At 35.8% G+C, this 20796-nt stretch overlaps 1 long non-coding RNA gene and 1 other non-coding gene across 4 annotated transcripts in view; one reads left to right on the top strand and one right to left on the bottom strand.

Annotated features, from left to right (window-relative positions):
- LOC116152077 (uncharacterized) overlaps positions 1–20796 on the bottom strand; it is a 288994-nt gene that overhangs the window by 146037 nt on the left and 122161 nt on the right. The gene's annotated exons all lie outside the window — the stretch shown is intronic.
- On the top strand, positions 15938–16010 carry TRNAV-AAC (transfer RNA valine (anticodon AAC)). The gene has a single exon. It is a non-coding gene; the product is annotated as a tRNA-Val (tRNA).

Genomic DNA, 20796 nt, shown 5'->3' with positions numbered 1-20796 from the left:
CACACACACTCAAGAATCCAGGTTTAGAAGAGAAATTCCTCAACTGCTATCTACAAAGAAATCTACAGGTACATCATACAGTGGATAACTGAACACTTTTCTCCTAAGATCACAAACAAGACAAGCATATTCACTCTAGTCACTTCTAGTCAACATTGTACAGATTGTAGTCAAGGCAATTAGGCAAAAAACATAAGTAAAAGGCATTGAAATTAGAAAGAAAAAAATTAAACTATATTTGCAAATGACATAATCTTGGATATAGGAAATTCTAAGATATCCACTAAAAACTATTAAAGGTAATAAACTACTTTAGCAAGATTTCAAGATACAAAATCAATACATGAAAATTAATTGCATTTCTATATACTAGCAATAAGCAATCTTAAAATTAAATTATGAAAAAAATTCTATTTACCATAGCATCAAAAAATACTTAGGAATAAATTTAACCCCAAAAATGCAATATATGCACTGAAAACTACAAAATATTGTGAAAAGAAATTAAAGAAGATCTAAATTAAATGGAACTATATCTTGTGTTCATGGATTAAGATGCTCCCCAAATAGATCTACAGATTCAATACAATCACTATCAAATTCCCAGCTGACTTCTTTGCAGAAATTGATAAGCTGATCCTGAAATTCATATGGAAATGCAAGGGATCCCATATAGGAAAAAGAGATAAATTGGACTTCATTAAAATTAAAAACATTTATGTATCAAAGGACATTATCAAATCAACCCATAAAATGGGAGAAAACAGTTGCCATTCACATATCTGGATCTGGTATCCAGAATGTAGGATATAAAGAATCCTTTCAACTCAAAAACAAATAAACAAATAACCCAATTTTAAAATGGACAAAAGGTTTGAAAAAAATTTCTCCAAAAAATATTATAAATGGCTAATATGTCCATGAAAAGATGCTCAATATTGTCAGTTATCATGGACATGCAAATAAAAACTAGGGTGAGATATCACTTTATACATACTAGAATGGCTATAATAAAAAAGACAGAAAGTATGGAAGAGTATGTGGAGAAATTAAAACCCTCAGGCACATCTGCAGGTTATGTAAACTGGTACAGCCCGGTTGGAAAACAAGCAGTTCCTCCAAAAGCTGAACATCAAGTTCCCATATGACCCAGCAATTCTACTCCTAGGTATAGATATATAAGAATTGGAAACATATGTCCATACAAAAACTTGTGCAGGTATATTCATAGCAACATTACTCATACTAGCCCAAACGTCCATCAACAGGTGAATGGGTAAACAAAATGTGATATATGCATACAATGGAATATTATTCAGCCATTAAAAATGAAGCACCTATTCATTCTACAACATGGATGACCTTGAAACTATTCTGCTATGTGATAGGAAGCAGACACAATAGACCACCTATTATATGATTTCATTGGTATGAGATGTCCAGAACAGGGACATACTCACAGAAACAAATAGTAGACAAAGAGTTGTAAGTGGCTGGGGAAAGGGGAAAAAAGGAGTGACTGCTGATAGATGGTTTCTTTTTGGCATCTGGACAACCTTGTGGAATTAGATAGTTGTGATGTTTCCACAACTTTTTGAATATACTAAAAGCCACCAAACTGTATACTTAAAAGGTTAAATTTTATGGCACATGAATTTTATCTTCATAAAAAGAATTTAAGGCAAATATTATGATCTATTGATTCATGAATCACTGTACACTTTACTGATTTGTCTGTTATCCAGTGGGCTTTTTCACCCAGTCTGAAGTTGTCCAAATGACAGACATTTCTCCAGTATATATTTATTCTTCTGACTTCAAAATCAGATTCTTAGATACATTTTGAAAATTTAAGAATTATCACTAAAATCCTTGAAATTAATGTCGACTTCTGCTAGCTTTGCATAAACTAGGTGTTTTCTAGCTCCTATAGCCTATACCAACATTCAAGTGTGGACAGTTTGTCTTTCTGTGTGTATACGTGCACAATTCCCTTCTCCAAAGGTCTCTTAGCTGTTTTCTGAGAATTGAGTATGCTTCTAAAGATCTAAGCCCTACAATGACTCTGAATCACCACTGTACCTGCTCTTGCCACGTCCTACCTTCTCAGTGCTCTTGCATGACTATCACCTATGCATGGTGGTATGTTTGTCCCAGAGATGTGCTTAAGGCTTGCATCCTTACTTTATTTAAACTCCTGCTGTACTGTCAATCTCCTACCTTCTTGGCCACCCCTTTAAAAATACCACTCCCATTATAGTCTGTCCCCTTTCACCTGTTCACCAGTTCATCCTAGCCCTTATCTAATCTACTTAGAATACATATATATACATACTTTTATGCTTTTGTTTACTCCAAGTGATAAGGGGCAGAGTCATGGACCTGGTTCTTTTTTTTTTTTTTATTGAAGTATACTCAGTTACAATGTGTCAATTTCTGATGTGTAGCATAATGTCCCAGTCATATATATATTCATTTTCATTAAAGGTTATTACAATATATTAAATATAATTCCTTGTGCTATACAGAAGAAATTTTTTAATCTATTTTTATATATAGTGGTTAACATTTGCAAATCTCAAACTCCTAAGTTTATCCCTCCCACCCCCTTTCCCCTGGTAACCATAAGATTGTTTACTATGTCTGCCAATCTGTTTCTATTTTGTAGATGAGTTCTGGTTCTTAATTCTCAACATCTAGAACCATGCCAGCAATAGAAGAGGTGCTCAAAAAATATCTGCTGAATAAATGACTGAAATGCTGTCTTAACACAATCTTGAAAATTATTTTTATCATGTCTCCAATAATATGTTAAAACTTCTTTAGATAGGCCTCCTTGTGCCTCTGAAAAGGCATAACACTAATTAGTTTTAGCTTTCATATCCTTCAGTTCCCAGCCCTCCCTTCCTTTAAGTGAAGTGTTTTGGGTTTTTTTCCTCTCTAACTTTCCTAATCAAATGGTTAGGGGGAAAAACTGTCAATAAAGCAAACCTTAGATTTCCAATATTGTAATGTTCCCTAAGTATATTTATGGAAAAAGCACCAAACATAAGCACAAAGCTTAATAACCCAAGACAGTGTATTTTTGGAGAAAACATTATTTTCAGTAATATTTCCAAATATGTGTGTGAAAGAGTAGTAAAGCCAACTAGTGTTTGACTAGCCACATGACAATATTCTTAAAAGTGCATCTCTCAAAGACGGGAGATATGATTTTCTAATAGCATGAGCATTTTATACTGGTATTTTGAACATGTATCTCTTGTGTAAGATGAATTCCCAGCTTATGAGGGAATTAGATGCAAGTACATACATTAAGGGCAACAGAGTAAAATGCTCCCCTGTATATACAGATTTCCAAACAGAACAGAGGAATCTTATCTCAGCAGGAAACGTGTGAGATGAATTTCTCACTTAGCCAATTAATTTACACTTTAGTCACCAGTGCTAGAAGGCAGCTTGGTGGACTTAGTGGTCTAGGCTAGAGTGAGTAATAATAATTCACATTTATAAAGGGCTTCAGAATATTAATTATTTAATCCACACTATATTGCTGCGTGATATTTCAGAATTATTGCATGTGCATTTTAGGCAAGAGAAACTGATCTAAATCAATTAAAATCCATGCTAAAAGCAAAGTTCCCGGCCTTCAAGTTGGTGCTCAGTCCATTTTGCCTTGCTACTCTGGCCCTTTGGACTCTGTGATGGGTTAATTAACCTCCCTTGCTTTGAATTTGTCCATAAAATGGTGATAATAAGACTAACCTTACAGTAGTATATTGTGCAAATTAATTGATTTTTGGAAAGCACTTTTAGATCCATGGAAGAAAAGTATTAGTTGTGAATATCTCAATTGATTTTAAATGATAAATGAACATTTTTCATATCATTTTTCAACAGCAATAGTGACAGAGATATTGAATAATATATAAAACAATGAAAAATTTTTTCCATCACTCAAAGAGAGAGCGCTTGAAACTCCCACCTCCATTCAGCCAGCCATGACTCATTCATTGGAAGAAAGGCTATGATTCATCCCTCTCCACAACTACCCAGGCTAACATGCACTTTCAGTACAATAATACTGGCTATTCCTGACAGTGTGGTCTCCTGTTTATGGGTGAATTTTAAATATGTGTACAATAGCCCAACCTGCACCAGACTTCTGTGCAGTTTGGAATGTAAGTTGTCCAAGAAAAGAACACATTTCTTAAATTTATATTTTCCAGTGCCCCGACCAGAGCTGCAAAACATTTGTTTCAGCACAAATATCTTGTTAAGTGTTATAACAAACCAATTTACTTATAAATAAACACTGTATGGTTTCAGTGAAAACACTATCAACACTGTCGATCTCAAAGAAGAATTATTTCATTTCTATCTACTTTCTTAAATGAGTTTTTCTACATAATAGTTCTATAAAACATGTTGAATTTGATTCTGAAAAAAATACAACTAAGTTATTTCATCTTAAAACTACAAATAAATAATTTAAGGACTTTTATTTCAGACATGAACCCAAAGTTGAAGCTCCAAAGCCATATAAACCTAGAATTATATGGTGATAAAATGTTGGTGCTTAGTACAAGAAATGAAATACTAAACCTTAAAATGTGTCTAACGGATGGTTTGTAGCCATCTTCAATCAAAACTCAGTACCCATTGATTTTTTTTCCCAAAACAGGAGGCCTAGTTCCCCTCTGAGTGGCCTCTCTAATGTGGAACTCTTCTCCCAGCACCAAGTCTCCACATTTCCCCAGCCAGAAGTGCAGACTTAACACAGCACAATCTTTAAAAAGGCACTAATTACACTCAAATCAAGAGGCAGATTTAGTTCCTGGCTTGAAAAGGAAATAGTCATGATTTAGAATGTGCCTAATAGATTACACCTGTCTGCCCGGAAAACCAGTGCATCCTCAGTAAAGAGGAACCCTGAAATCCAAGGTCAGCTGGGGTATCTCAGGTTTTGATAGCCATCAAGACCCCAATTAATCTACTCATATCTTCTCTGCATTAGCCTCTTGATTATAGAGATAATGTAACTGAACGTGGTCTGTGTGTGTCTGACACAGACACAGACACAGACACAGACACAGACACACACACACACACACACACACACACACACACATCCTATTTTAACCTATTAAGCAAACACACAGGCTTCTACCTAAACAATAGAAATGCCCTGAATTATAAGCTATATTGTTTCATTTTGTTCATGTAGTTACACATTTTATCACTGTTCTTATTTTTTCACTAAGATAAAACTACTTTTCTTTTTAGGCTTTCATAAAGGGTTAAAAATCATTTATATTTGCTTTTTGGCATCACCTTTAAGCAAAAAAAAACCTTCATATTCAGAGTCATGGAAATTAACCAAATAAATAAAAATAATGGAATGATTAAAATTAAAATCATTCTAAACTACCAACATAGTACAAATTTGCATAAAATTAGTAAATAAACATTTTCATACAATTATTCAAAGTATCTAATTAATTTAACATAAAAATCACAAGGTTAGGATTAGGATGGTTATTATTTTAAAAAAAGGAAATACCATGTGCTGGCAAGGATGTGGAGAAACTGGAACCTTCATGCATTGCTGGTAGAAATATAAAATGATGCACTCACTGTGAAAAACAGTTTGTCAGCTCCTCAAAAAGTTAAACATAGAACTACCATATCATCCAACAATACCACTCTCAGTTTTATACTTAAAAGAACTGCAAGTAGAGAGTCAAAGATTTACGTCTACATCTATGTTCATAGCAGCATTATCCCCAATATCCACCCCAATGTCCATCCCAAAGTCCATGCCAATGTCCATTAACAGATGAATGAATTTTAAAACTGTGGTATATACACACAATGAAATAGACTTCAGCCACAAAAGGGAATGACATTCTGATATACAGAGGAACCCTGAAAACATTATGCTAGTGTAAGTGAAAAAATTACACTAAATGAAATAAGCCAAATGTAAAAGGACAAAAATTGTATGATTCTACTAACATGAGGTCCCTAGAATTGCAAAAGGACAAAAATTGTATGATTCTATTTACATGAGGTTCCTAGGACAGGCAAATTCAGAGAGATAGAAAGCAGAAAAAGGTTCCAGGGGCTGGGCTACAGGGGAATGAGGAGTTACTGTTTCATGGGTACAAGGTTTCTGCCTGGGAAGATGAAGGGTTCTGGAAATGGATAGTGGTGATAGATGCACAACCTTGTAAGTGGGCTTAAAACCACTGAGTTGTACATTTCAAAATGGTTAAAATGGTATCTATTGTGTTATCTGTATTTTACCACCAAAAAAAAGAAAAACCACCTCAAGGCTAATAGAAATCGTTCTAGTATATTTGTTCAGAATTATTCCTTGCCACTTGATCAACTATGTTTTTCATAGCAACTGGTGTCTTAATTTGTTTCCAGGACACATAATATAAATGTATGTTGTGTATATATATATAAAATCTAAACCCAGAAAATGTAAAAGGGTGCAAGCAGAGTTCTAATTTATTAGATCAGGGAGTAAACATAAAATTTACCTTTGTAATCTTGCTGAAGTTTACAGCAAAACATCCTTCTTGAGGTTTATTAAACTCTAATTATTTTCTTGAAAGATTAGCAGCAATTATCATTAAGGTTTAAGCATTTAACTGGGACTACTGCAATAAATCTTATTAAAATAACTGAAACATACTTTTTTCGCATGTGGCAACCTGTCTCTGAATCACAACCATCTGTAAGTGGTGATTGCCTGGTGCACACAGATGGGTGTAAAACAACTTTCAGGCTATACCATTCTTTCATCAACTCTTGGTACCAAACAAACTGAAATCTGAGTCAGACTATTTGCATTTGAAAGATTATATGATCTCTGTAATTAACAAATACTCGTTGGCTTTCTGATATAAAACGTGGGATAGATACCTGGTTGAAAATAGCACGAACTGTGCAGGCTCTCTAATCTGACAGCCTACAAAAAAATTAGATGTTAACAACAGAAGAACAGGTTTCAAATTTTTATAGTGCACAGTTCCTTTACAGATTTAAAATGCAGAAGAAGGGAAGAGAATAATTGATTCTTTCTGGCTTACAGCACAGAATCACAGGGTCTCTAAGCCAATAACTTGAGGGCTACACTTTAAATTCATGTTGGTTTCAAAGGTGAACCTCTGCCCCACCTTACTTTTCCTTCAAGACAAGGAAAAACAGACCCAAGTTACTCACAAAGCCCACATCATTAAGTAAGAAAAAAGGAAGCCAAAAATCAAGGAGATTAATATCTTTCTAGGTGTCACCACATTTTGGCTAATAAGATCTACCTCTGTTGGATTATTAATCAGAGAAGGGAAAGGATTTGAGACCTGCACAATGACAGAGCACTGGGTTTGGAGTTGGGCAAGCCCTGCTTTCAAGCACTTGCTAATTACAGAACACATTACTGAAACCAAATTACTGAGCTTCAGTTCCCGCATCAGTAAATTAAAGAGAATGATACAGACACACATGCTGGGTTCCTCTGAGGTTTGGGTCAGGTAACTAAGAAGGTAAGAAGGTACTTAGCACACTGGCACACAAGAAACACTCAATGCTTTTTTGTTAAGTGAATAAATACTGTATCAAGGGATAACGATAAGCTGCCTTAACACTTAGTGAATAATTTTGTCTATGAGGGGTTTGCAACCTTGATGAACTTCAGAGTGTGTTCACTTGACCAAGAGCCCATTTGGTAGTTAAAAGCTTGGACATAGAATCAATCTGCTGAGGCTTAAATCATGCTTCCTCTATCTACTAGTTGTGTGACTTTCACAAGTGACAATTTCTCTGTGCTTCTCTTTATTTACTTATAAAGTAGGGATGATAGTAGTCCATTCAAAGTTTTGCTGAGGGTATTAAATGGGTCAATATACTTGAGTAGTTTAGAACAGGGCCTGGCATCTGTTACCGCCAATATATATCAATGAGTTGTTATTCACAAATGAGTAGGTCTCTGAGTACATAGTGAAGGACAGACACAGTCTTTGACCTCATGGATGCTGCAGATTCCTGGGAAAACAGACATTTAAAAAATAAACATAAAACCATATAATTGCAAGTTGAGGGAAAGTAAGAGAGGACAACAGATCTTGTGATATTTGAGCTCATTATTTCATGTCAGATTCTTCATCTGAAAGATCTCAAAGATGTTACCTATATAACAGTTATTGTAGGAAATAAATAAGCATTATAATGCAAAGTCCCTAATGAAAGGAAAACCTTGGTGCATGTTAGTTTCTTTCTTCTCTTTTCTCCATGGCATCATATCATTTAGGTAAGTGCTTGCCTTTTTCATTTATTGTCTGAAGATTATTATTATTATTATTATTATTATTATTATTATTATTATTATCACAGGGAAAAGTTTCTTAACCTCAAATGACCTCCTTCTTTGAGACACCAGATGCTGAAGAATATTAAAATTATATTTAAGACAGTATTACATTCAAATTAAGATGTATTTTCTACTAGATTACATCTTTAAAAGACAGTCATCACATATTATATACACTTAGATATCAAATGACTGCATTTACATTTGAACCAAAATAAAAGATGAAAGTGGTTAATGAAGTTCTAATTCATTGCCTTGAATGTTTTTAGCCTACTACATCCAAATTATTTTTTTAAATAACTACCACTAGAAAGGCTAATGCAGTGCAGATGACTCCCCAAATATTTGCAATAGGTCATGTGACCACCGCTGCGGCATCTCAACAATTGACTGTAATAGATTTAAGGGGGAATGAGAGGCTGCCTTGACATTTAAATAGATAATATTTTCTATTAAATCTTTTTTAAAAAACCTTGATTAACACCAGAAATATTTCTCACTTAACCAAAAGAAACCCTCATTAAGGAAATTTTCACTGAGTGACATACAATATGCTCATCTGTGCACCATGAACTTGTTTTTACTCTATATTCAAAGCTGTATGTTTATTTCTCTGTTCTGGTTCAGTTCTAAAAGCCAAAAATATGAAACAGATGTGGTGACTTTCTGTGTCGTGTGAAGCACAATTATGCTTCTTTGAATTGCTTAGGCTAAACAGTTGCCCTCCCTAAAGCATATCGAAAACGTCTGAGATTCTTGGCAGCCCAGAATCCAGCCTGCTACCTGTCAAGAGCTGGAATTGGAGGCCTCAGCTAGCTGACTACAGGGGATGCTCCTTTACCTTCTCCCCACCAAAGTCGGTGCAACAGAAAAAATATGCAGGCAAAACTTCAGCTAAATGGGCACACTGTCTTATCCTTAAGAAGAGATAGAGATGTTTGATAGCCCATTTCCAGGTCCACTTTATGTGGCCCATTTAATAGCACTCAGAAAATAGCTCAGTGGGTCCTGCTTCTGAGTTCACAGACAGTACTGGCAAGAGCCAAGAGCGAATGCAGAAAAATCTCCCAAATTACTTGTTGTCGCCATGATGCCTATAAACCTGTGTCAGCCGGACCAGTCTCATTAGCAAAAGTGCAAATGTGATTTCTCTTTTGCTGAGACTGGTTTAAAACATGTGGAAATTGCTATAATTGAAGAGAAAGCTTGAAACAAATGGCAATTTTGTTCTCAAAAAGGAAACTTTCCTCAGGCTGTGGGAGGTGAGGAAAAGAAGCTTCCTTTTCTTCTAAAATGAGTGAATGCTGAAAATAACGGCATTCATAGAATCATGCATCGATCTTGCTAGTTTACAACTTCCAAAGAGTCTAGAAACAAAAGTTAGCAATGGGCATGTTCATATAGGAACATTCACAGAGTGCCATGCTCATGGAGGTCAGAAGTTTGATACAAACAGGCACACCAGCAGTCTTATAAAATGTACATTTCTCATCAAAGTGAACCATGTATCACCATTCATTCATTCAGCATTCTTGGATTTAATGGAGATCCAGGCATTATGCTAGATGCTGAGGATATGGAAATGAAAAGACTAAGTAATGCTACAAGATGTTCATATGGAAAGGAGAAAAAGACATTTAAAAGACATGTAACAGACAAATACAGTATTTTTACTGCTACTGAGGACTCATTTTCCCCTGTAGTCGGGCCTCTGGGTCTTGGAATAACAGAAATGAAGACATGGGAGGTAGAGATGTCTGGTCTACATAATCTTAGGAGGTTTTATCATCATCTCTTTCTAGGAGCCAGGCAATGTTGCAGACCAGTTCTTAAATGGCAATGACTTCTCTAGGCTCCTCCTACCAATCCTACCTTTCAACATACCACTCATAGGAAGCCAAGAGGGTGAGAGGAAACATCATCAGGAGGGCCTGCAACCTCTGCTCTTTACCCTGAGAGATGTTGGATTCTATCTGGTTATTTTCAGTTTTCCTGATAGAGTATGATCATTTTCATCCCTCTAAAAACACTGAGGAAATAAGCTGGTGTTTTCCTCCTCAAGATCTCTGCTCAGATCCAACACTGTGCAGGCTGTGGCACCTGGATCCCAGACCAACCCTCTATTCTTAAGGCTTTCCAGTGCCCTGGGGCATTAAAGAGAGGTCACTTGTCCTTGTGGAGTCAAACACAGCTGAGCATCCTTGGGGCATAAGAGACAGTGAGGCACAAAGAAGCAGCTGTTTCCCACAGCCAATCATCTGTATAAATGAGAAAGACAGCTGTCATTATTCTTGGGAATAAATTTTATATGGTTATACATCAAGCAGAGGATGGATTCATGTAGTGTTGGCTCCTCACTGCCTCAGACCTTAGCTCTGGCAAGACCAGGTACTTTGGGGTAGAGCCCTGAAAACTGATGCTAGAGCCTACCTCCAATCATCTCTCTTTGAATTTTTGCCTTACGAATAAACCAAGACCTGGGACTTAGATACCGATCATTTAATGCATTTGTCCTGTGGGTCCATATCAAGGGAGAAAGTAGAATATCCTTTGATGAAAGGTCCTTGGAGTATATGTGAATGAAGAGTGATGGGGTCAACAAATCCCAATTAATAAAACCATAAAACCATACTTGTTTAAAGTGAGTGCTGGCTAAGAGGTCTAGATCTGGAAGTATGTTTATTACACAGAGTATTCTCTTCTCACCAGTTGTGAGGAAAGAAACAATGACTCCTTAACAGAAGCCACCCTGCTTTAAGATTCAGCAAAGCAAGAGTAGAGAAACTCTACCTCAGTTCTTCATCTTCCATATTAATATTACATCTCAACAGATATGAACACTATAATCGCTGCAATGATAGTGTATAAAAACCACACCAAGATCAAAGAGGAAAAGATTACTCAGAGCAGTCAATAAAGGCCTTATCTAAGCCACAACACTTCAACTGAGACGTGAGTTTGCCAGAGACAAAAGCAGGCAGAGAGAGCACTGCAGATTGAGACAACAGCCTGTGTAAAAGCCCACAGCCTGAAACCACATGAGAGCCCGGGACATGTTAATGGGAACTGCGGACTGGAATTGGAATCAGCAAATGCAAGATGTGAGGCATGTCAGCATGTACGGGTGCTGGGTCTCACTGTCTCGACCATGGAGTATCATTTCCTAATTTTAAGCAGTGGTGTAATGTGATTGGATAGTAAGCAGACGTCAGAAGCATCATTTTCATATACAAGTGCCACCACAAAAACCGCTTTGTGTGTATAAATATATAATCTTGTCTGTGTATAATTTGCATCACAAACTGTTAGGTGCAGTTCTCTCAGGGAAGTTTGGAAATTCATCAGTTTGAATGGACAATGCAGAGAGACCATGAAAATATGCTAAATAGTTTCTACAGAAATCTCCAATTACAATGAACTTTAATTATTCAAGAATACAATATGTTATTTCAATTACAGGAATCTGAACTGTAGAATTTGCAATGTCACTACTACATCAGCTCTAAAGGGTAGTGGTTTTAAAAGAGAAAAGGAAAAAAAGTGTTCCAAATTGTCAAAATGATAATTATTTAACATAATGTTTCCCACCCCCATAATAGTTTCTCCTAAAATGTGTGGAATAATTTATATATAAATATGTAGATGTATACAAACTGAAATGCCAAACATTGAAAAGAAACTCAAATGAGTGGGTATTTACATATGGAATAGAGCTCATAAGAAACCATGTTTTTGTGATAATGAGATGTTTTCCAAACTTCCTTTCATTCTGGAAATTTACTCAGAGACAACCCTATATATTCATTAAACAACAAAGTAATTCAAAAGGCATTCTTAGAAATCTGAAAAATCTGACTTACGAAATGACCACTGAGTTCAACAATGGGTCAAAGAGTGAAATGAAAATTCCCAGGACACAGAAGGTAGAAAATCCTACAGCTAACCATGTCTTTAACTGATACAGGACACACACCACCAGAAGCCCAGAGAAACTTTAAATGGATTTAAGCAAGTTTCCACTGTTTAGGTACATTCTACAAGATCATTAACTACCTATGTACAATCATAGAAAATAAGGAGAGAAAAAAAGGTTCTCTTCCATAATGTTTAGGAAATGGGTACTTATGATCCATAGAGCCCAAGTAGAAAACGAGGTAGTTAGTTTTCAAATCTGTCTAAGAACTACTGTGTTCAAAAAGTTCATCAAGATATAATCAACTGTCTTGTTAGCAAGATAGTAAGTCCCTCTGAGAAAGTACTACTTTTTAAGGAAAACAAGAAAAATGGCTTTAAAGCCTTACATTATTTCCAACAAGAAAAGTAAGCATAACAATCACAAATCTATTACATTTCTCATCTAAAGCCTATATTCAGATTTCTAACTTAGCCTAGTTTCTTTCAGTTACAGAAGATAAAAATTCAACTCAAACCAACTTCAAAAAAAAAAAAAAAGGAAATCTGTTGTCTCACATGATTCAGTTGTGTGCTGAACCCAGTTGCTTCAATAAATTCTTTAGAACACTGTTCCTGCCTCTTTATGTCTTAAATCTATTTTCCTCTGTCTTTTATTGTCAAATATGCCTTCCCCACGCAGTGGTGGAAGGATGCCTCCTGAGAGCTCCAAGAGGATTTTCTACCATTTGCTAATTTTAAGCAGTGGTGTAATGTGATCGGGTAGTTAGCAGAAGTCGGAAGCATCATTTTCATATATAAGTGCCACCACAAATACTGTTTTGTGTGTATACATATAACCAAAGTGGAAAGGGAGTCTCTTTCTTCCAGTAGCTTCTCCTAAAGTCTCAAACCTACACCGACTGAGCTTAAGTAAACTCGACCTCTGAATTGTTTGTTCTGTCCAAGGGTGTATCATACTGACTGGCAAGACTTGGATCACATGCCTACCCCTGAAGCCATGGTGAGTTCAATCCTCTAAGGTACACTGACCAAGAACAAAGGATGAGTAATCCCCTCAAAGAGACAATGAGCAAAAAAATACTTATTTTCCACTCCACAGATAAAATACCATCATAAATTTCTGAATATTTCATATATTTCCTTTTAACAAAATGACATTTTACAGTTTAAGTAAGTTTCACCCTCTGTAGGGATAGGTACTGTACTGTGGTAGATGCTCTAAAAGTCAATGGGAAATATGGCAAATCTTGTACCACCAGCAAAATCATCAAGAGTGTTTCTTGGCTCCAGACCCATTCCATGTCCTTCCTTCCTTCCTTTCTTTTTCTTTAGATCCAATCAGGTTAAAAATTCTTCTCAAAACAGTTCATTGCAGTGAAGTAGAGAGAGAAGTTACATCCAATAACTACACATAGGTTATAACAGCTATCCTGAAAATTTATGTAATAGCAGGGATGGTCACAAGAGGCCAAGGATAAAGTCCAGTAGTAACCAAAAAAAATAGATAACTTCAATATAAAGTCCCAGGAAGTCCATAAAGTCAGGAAGGTAGGACCAGAAAGACAGGGTCCAGAATTCGGGAATTCAGAGGTTTAATAAGCATGACTGTAGAAAACAGGAAACTGGTTCTAAGGAAGAGGATATTCTTTACCATCTTTTAAAATTGTTGCTGAATGCTGAATATTGAAAAACAAGATCTCACCAACTGGAACTGTATTTCCACTCAAAGGTATCAACAGGGTTCCCAATGTGTTTTGTCCTATTTGAAGAAAAGGAAGATGACTAGGGCTTTGCAAGTTTTAAGTATGTGAGAACAGGTGGCCTAAACAAGTCAATACTAATCATGAACAATTATGAGATCACTGCTTCCAATTTTTGAAACAAATCTTCTTTTAACACATTTCTATTTCTGATACATAGAAAGATAAGGCTAGAGGCCACAATGATGGGTAGATAACGCTCTAAATCATAGGGAATATAGCATGGCCAGCTTACTGTTAGATCCCCCACTGGCTCAACTGTGTGTCTTCTCAGTTATTACCCTCTCTAGGAGACCATGTGATTTTGGAGTGAGGCTCAGTTCAAATCTTTAGCACTAAACATTGTTGATCTACATATTGGAAATTAAACTAATTTAATCCTCCGGTTATCTAAAAGTTTTGGGATAGCTGTATGGTAACAATTAATGGTGAGTTCACAGCAATACCAGTTTAATAAAGGTGATTTATTTAGTGAAAAGTCACTGAGGATCTGTAATGTTCCAGGTGCTGTGCTAAATGTTAACATAATACACACACACTAAAACAAATAAACTGTCAAATGTGATCAGTGTTATTTACAAATGCATGAGAAATGTGATCACGGCTACAGAAAGTATAAGGATAAGTAGGTATTTGTCCATTTGAAGAGGTAAAAAAAGGCAATTGCTGGCAGAAAAAACAACATTTGTAAGGATACAAAAGGCATAATATACTTGGTAAAAAGAAAAAACAGAGTTCAGTGTTATTGGAGCACAAGCATGAGGTGATAGGTGAGTTATAGATACTGATAAAGGTCAGACTGCAAGGAGCAATGTATACACCAAACTAATTTTGTTTAAATTTTAAACTTCAGTGAGTCATGAGGTCTTGTCTTAAAAGAAGTGAGACAAGATGGTCTCCTTCACTTCCATTTAATTTTTCAGTAATATAATTGCTCCACCAGCATTGAAGGAGGACCAAGGTGAATGGGAAGTAGGTAGGAGCCAACTGGCCACACAAGAAATAATGAGATAGCAGTGGAATGGAGAGAAACTGAATTAAAGAAATAGAATTGGTGGAATTTGGTGACCAATTTCAAGTAACTGAGGAAACAGTACAAACAATTGATAGTACGTCCACAACTACTAAATTTGAAAACTATGAAAAAAGTGAAAGCATTCACTAAAAGTTAAGAAGATGGAGTGTTGTGTGTAAGACTGGTAACAGATCACCAAATTCATGCTCCCCTTCTGCCCAGGCATCCCAGTGGACTACACTTCCCAAACTCCTTTGTCCTTGGCTGGATACTAAAACAAGGGCAGTTGACTATTGGGCTCAGGAGAAATGTCTGGAAATATGATGGAAGACCATCAATACATGATTCAAGTCATAAGACTGAGTGGGGAACTCCCTTCAGATCACTACCAGACCTAATTCATTGCAAGGTACCAAATATTTATTTGATTATATTATTCTTACAAGATTATAAGATTAAGAAACATTGAAAATATAATGATACCTGATACTGAAAAACAACAGCAAGGAGTATCTAACACTGTCATTTCTCTAGCATCTGTGGTCAGATGCAAGAAATGTAAAGGGCAAAACAGGAAGTAGCTAATGTTGCTTTTTTCTACCCTACAATCACATAGCACATATGTAATAACTGATTTTCTCCACTATTGAGTACCTACTAAATAAAAAGTTCAGATATTGTGATCATATTTATTTTTTTGTATCCCACCACTTTGCAGAAAGAATCTGAGGCATCCCATATGCTGTATTCTGCAACATATAAAAATTTTACCCAACTGTTGAACTATAGCTGCACCTATATACAAATATATATTATTTAACATAAAGTGCAGACTTTACTATACTTTTCTATTTAAAGTGTTTAGGAGGAGGGTATAGCTCAGTGGTAGAGTGCATGCTTAACATGCATGAGGTCCTGGGTTCAATTCCCAGTACCTCCATTAAAAATAAATAAACCTAATTACCTCCTCCTCCCCCCCAAAGAAGTGTTTAGAATATGCATTAATCTACTTCCTTATTCATCTAAGAATTGTGACTAGAATGAAATAAAAATGGAAAAACATACTGAAATGCAATTTCTGAGAAAAAAAACATTCTACTAACATTTAGAAATGTTTCCATTAATTCCTAGCAGGCTGTTTAAGTCAAACTATACAGATTAAATAGTTTATGTCCAAACAGCTTTATTCTGTAGTATGACTGATCTAAGAACTAAAAAGCCCGACCTGAAAAACTACTACTCACAGCAAAACAATATTAACACTATACCAGAAACTGCTCCATGAACATTTTAAGAATACGGGTGGGGGAGGTGAGGAATAACGATACTTTAGCCATCCCTTGTTTCATTCTTTATTCAACTACTTCCCATTTAAGTACTGACCAAGTTTGCCTTCACTTAGTTTCAGAGAGCCTGCAGGCAAAAAATTATAAGGTGTCTGAATTATCTATTTAAAACTTTAAAGGCATCTGAGGCATCTGCTATATTTTATAGACTTTGAATGGATCACTGTCAACTACCAGAAATGTAGGCTCAATGATCCTACAAGCCCAAATGGCCACTCTGTACTCAAATGAAAAATGTCACGTGAGTTCTTTGGCCTTGGAGAATCTAACCCAGAACTGGCTTATTTATGTGAATTACATGCTTAAGTCACTAATAAATCTTACAACCATAATCTATGAAGAATCAGATTTTCTTTATATTAAGTTATGGGAGTCAATGATGACTGTGAGGTAAGCTGCTCAGAAAGTAGTCTGTAAATCCAAATCAATGAGGTAAGCCTTTTAAGAACATTTTTCTCTTAGCAACAGAAGGAACGGTACTTCAGTTTAGATTTTATTTCCTTATGGAACATATTCTAGTGGTAAAAATGACTGAGTATTTTGTGACTCTGAAATGCAATAATTAAAACATAATCTGTTCCTTAAGAACTTGAAATTTTTCTAAATTTGAGATGCTCAACTGGGATATCCCAAACTAAATTATAATTACTTAAAGAGTAAATACAAAACTTACGCATGCACCTACAATATCTGTACAACATGAGAACATAACCTGAATATAATATCCAGCTACAGATACAAACAATTTATGTCTTAAAATTTAAGATGCATCTAAATCACAAAAAAGATAAATCTTAATTTCTTGGAATGTACAATTGGATTCTTGACATCTTTTAAAATCCTATGGGTTTCTCTAAAAGGTCCACACAAAAACTACTACGAATATTGAAGAATTCAGCAAGGTAGCAGGTTACAAGACTAACGTTCAAAAATCAGTTGCATTTCTTTACACTAACGATGAATCAACAGAAAAAGAAAGTAAAGAAACAATCCCCTTTAAAATAGCACCCAAAGTAATAAAATATCTAGGCATAAATCTAACCAAGGAGGTGAAAGACTTATACATGGAAAACTATAAACCACTGATGAAGGAAATTAAAGAAGACTTTAAAAAATGGAAAGATATCCCATGCTCTTGGATTTGAGGAATCAGTATTGTTAAAATGGTCACACTGCCCAAGGCAATCTACAGATTTAATGCAACCCCTATCAAATTACCCAGGACATATTTCACAGAACTAGAACAAATCATAATCAAATTTATATGGAACCACCAAAGACCTAGAATTGCCAAAGCATTACTGAAGAGAAACAAAGAGGCTGGAGGAATAACTCTCCCAGACTTCAGACAATACTATAGAGCTACAGTAATGAAAACAGCATGGTGTTGGTACAAAAAACAGACATATAGACCAATGGAACAGAACAGAGAGCCCAGAAATGAACCCACAAACTTTTGGTCAACTAATCTTCAACAAAGGAGGAAAGAATATACAGTGGAATAAAGATAGTCTCTTCAGCAAATGGTGTTGGGAAAACTGGACAGCAGCATGTAAAGCAATGAAGCTAGAACACTCCCTTACACCATATACAAAAATAAACTCAAAATGGATCAAAGACTTAAACATAAGACAAGATACAATAAACCTCCTAGAAGAAAACATAGGCAAAACATTATCTGACATACATCTCAAAAATGTTCTCCTAGGGTAGTCTACCCAAGCAATAGAAATAAAAGCAAGAATAAACAAATGGGACCTAATGAAACTTACAAGCTTCTGCACAGCAAAGGAAACCATAAGTAAAACAAAAAGACAACCTACGCAATGCGAGAAAATGTTTGCAAACAATGAAACCGACAAAGGCTTGATCTCCAGAATATCTAAGCAGCTCATACGACTTAATAAGAAAAAAACAAACCCAATCCAAAAATGGACAGAAGACCTAAACAAGCAATTATCCAAGGAAGACATACAAATGATCAATAGGCACATGAAAGAATGCTCAATATCACTAATTATCAGAGAAATGCAAATCAAAACTACAATGAGGTATCACCTCACACCAGTCAGAATGACCATCATTCAAAAGTCCACAAATGACAAATGCTGGAGAGGCTGTGGAGAAAAGGGAACCCTCCTGCACTGCTGGTGGGAATGCAGTTTGGTGCAGCCACTGTGGAAAACAGTATGGAGATTACTCAAAAGACTAGGAAAAGATTTAACCATATGACCCATGAATCCCACTCCTGGGCATATATCCAGAAGGAGCCCTACTTCAGCTTGACACCTACACCCCAATGTTCATTGCAGCACTATTTACAATAACCAAGACATGGAAACAGCCTAAATGTCCATCAACAGGTGACTGGATAAAGAAGAGGTGGTATATTTATGCAATGGAATACTATTCAGCCACAAAAACCGACAACATAACACCATTTGCAGCAACATGGATGTTCCTGGAGAATGTCATTCTAAGTGAAGTAAGCCAGAAAGAGAAAGAAAAATACCATATGAGATGGCTCATATGCAGAATCTTAAAAAAATAATAATAAAAGAACATAAATACAAAACAGAAACAGACTCATAGACATAGAATACAAACTTGTGGTTGCCAAGGGGGCAGTGGGTGGGAAGGGACAGACCGGAATTTCAAAATGTAGGACAGATAAACAAGATTATACTGTATAGCACAAGGAAATATATACAACATCTTACGGTAGCTCACAGAGAAAAAAGTGTGACAATGAATATATATATGTTCATGTATAACTGAAAAATTGTGCTCTACATTGGAATTTAATAAAACATTGTAAAATGACTATAACTCAATAAAAAAAAGTTAAATAAATAAGTAATATTAAAAATGGCATGCTATACACATTTACTTTCCCTCTTCCCTAAAATCACATTAAAATAACAGAACTCTGAACAGAGGAGACTAGATGGTGAACAGTACAGACTGCAGTACTATGATATATATAATAGTAGCGACTGAGAATGAGGCAATCAGCAGACCAGAGAATTTTCTCAACTTAGAGGCAGCAAGTGGCAATATGATAGTTCTGAAAAGCTGCAGAAGACCACAGCAGAGGTGGAAACTACTTTATGGCAGATTCGCAGAGGGAGACAAGTTTGGAAGGAACAAGAACAGGGAAAAACAGGATGTTGTGGGCTGTAATCAAGGCTGTAAATGAAGGGACTTTGCCGAGATCAGTCAGTGAGCTCTTCCCTCAAGACTTTCTCTTCCTTCTCACAGAAGACTAAGCAGAAGCACCTGCCTCAAGAGAAAACCAATGAAATGCTTTCTGAAGAAAGTGAAGAATCTTCAGGGCAGGCTAAGACTCCTGAGAAAGGCATAGCAAGGAGATGGAAGTAAATCCAAACTCTACACCACTACATATGGAGAGAAGGAGCACATCTGAAGAGAAACCTGACTATTGATATAATTTCAGTTAAGACATTTTGCCTTTCTCAGAAATAAGATCTATATCTGATCAATTTTCCTATAATTATGGTCTACTGAGTTGGCCATTAGTATTAACAAAAATACCTGTGTTTCTTACAAGTATTTTATTATAAGTTGTAGGGGCTATAAAAATTAGAAGTTTTGTCTTCCACATGTAAAGAATAAATTCTGCTTATTTCATAATTTGTAAGACCCTCTCTTTTTTCCCACATTAACACCTTTGAAATTCAAGTGCTTCTTGAGATAAAGGGCATCAAACAGTGTGTCAGTCAGGAGCAGGTGTAACACAGTGTTGCCACTGCTTTCTCATGCACTTACTTGGTTGTTATCCCAAGGGGCATGGCTGGACAAACAAGCCCTCGACATTTCAGAGAACAAAGTACTTAAGTAAGGATAGTGAGACCTGGTTGTTGACTTAAAATTTCCATTGATACCTGCTGTCAAGAGCACGAAAACATCAGCATCAGAACATACTGAAGGGATGTCAATGGTTTGGAAGAAAATCCCAGAGATAGTTGGTAGAGTGCACTTCTAAAAAATGCTCCATCATCAATACTCTCAACAGTAAAAAGGGTGAAACTGTGTAGACAAACTAAGACACTAATGACTTTCAGTCAAGAAGTGGTTTAGAAGACTCAGAACTTTAAAAAGTTTTAGTTATATCTTAACTTATTTTGCTTTAATTTCCCTTTTATGTATTGACAAGGATTAAAATTACATCTAACTGAGTCTAAATATTCTAAATGATAAGAAATATTTTTGCTATGGTATAATTGGCAGTGATTTTCTTTTTCTTGGTGATATAAAAAAAATGATACATCTTATACTCAAAGGCACCCTACATTTGCTAAGATACAGTTGCTACCATTTCAAGGAAATTTGGCATTTTAGCACAGGGAATACAGCCAA

The sequence above is a fragment of the Camelus dromedarius genome, chromosome 3, assembly GCF_036321535.1.
Source record: "Camelus dromedarius isolate mCamDro1 chromosome 3, mCamDro1.pat, whole genome shotgun sequence".
NCBI lineage: Eukaryota > Metazoa > Chordata > Mammalia > Artiodactyla > Camelidae > Camelus > Camelus dromedarius.
The sequence above is the reverse complement of the archived record's forward strand: the minus strand, read 5'-3'. Positions and strand labels throughout refer to the sequence as shown.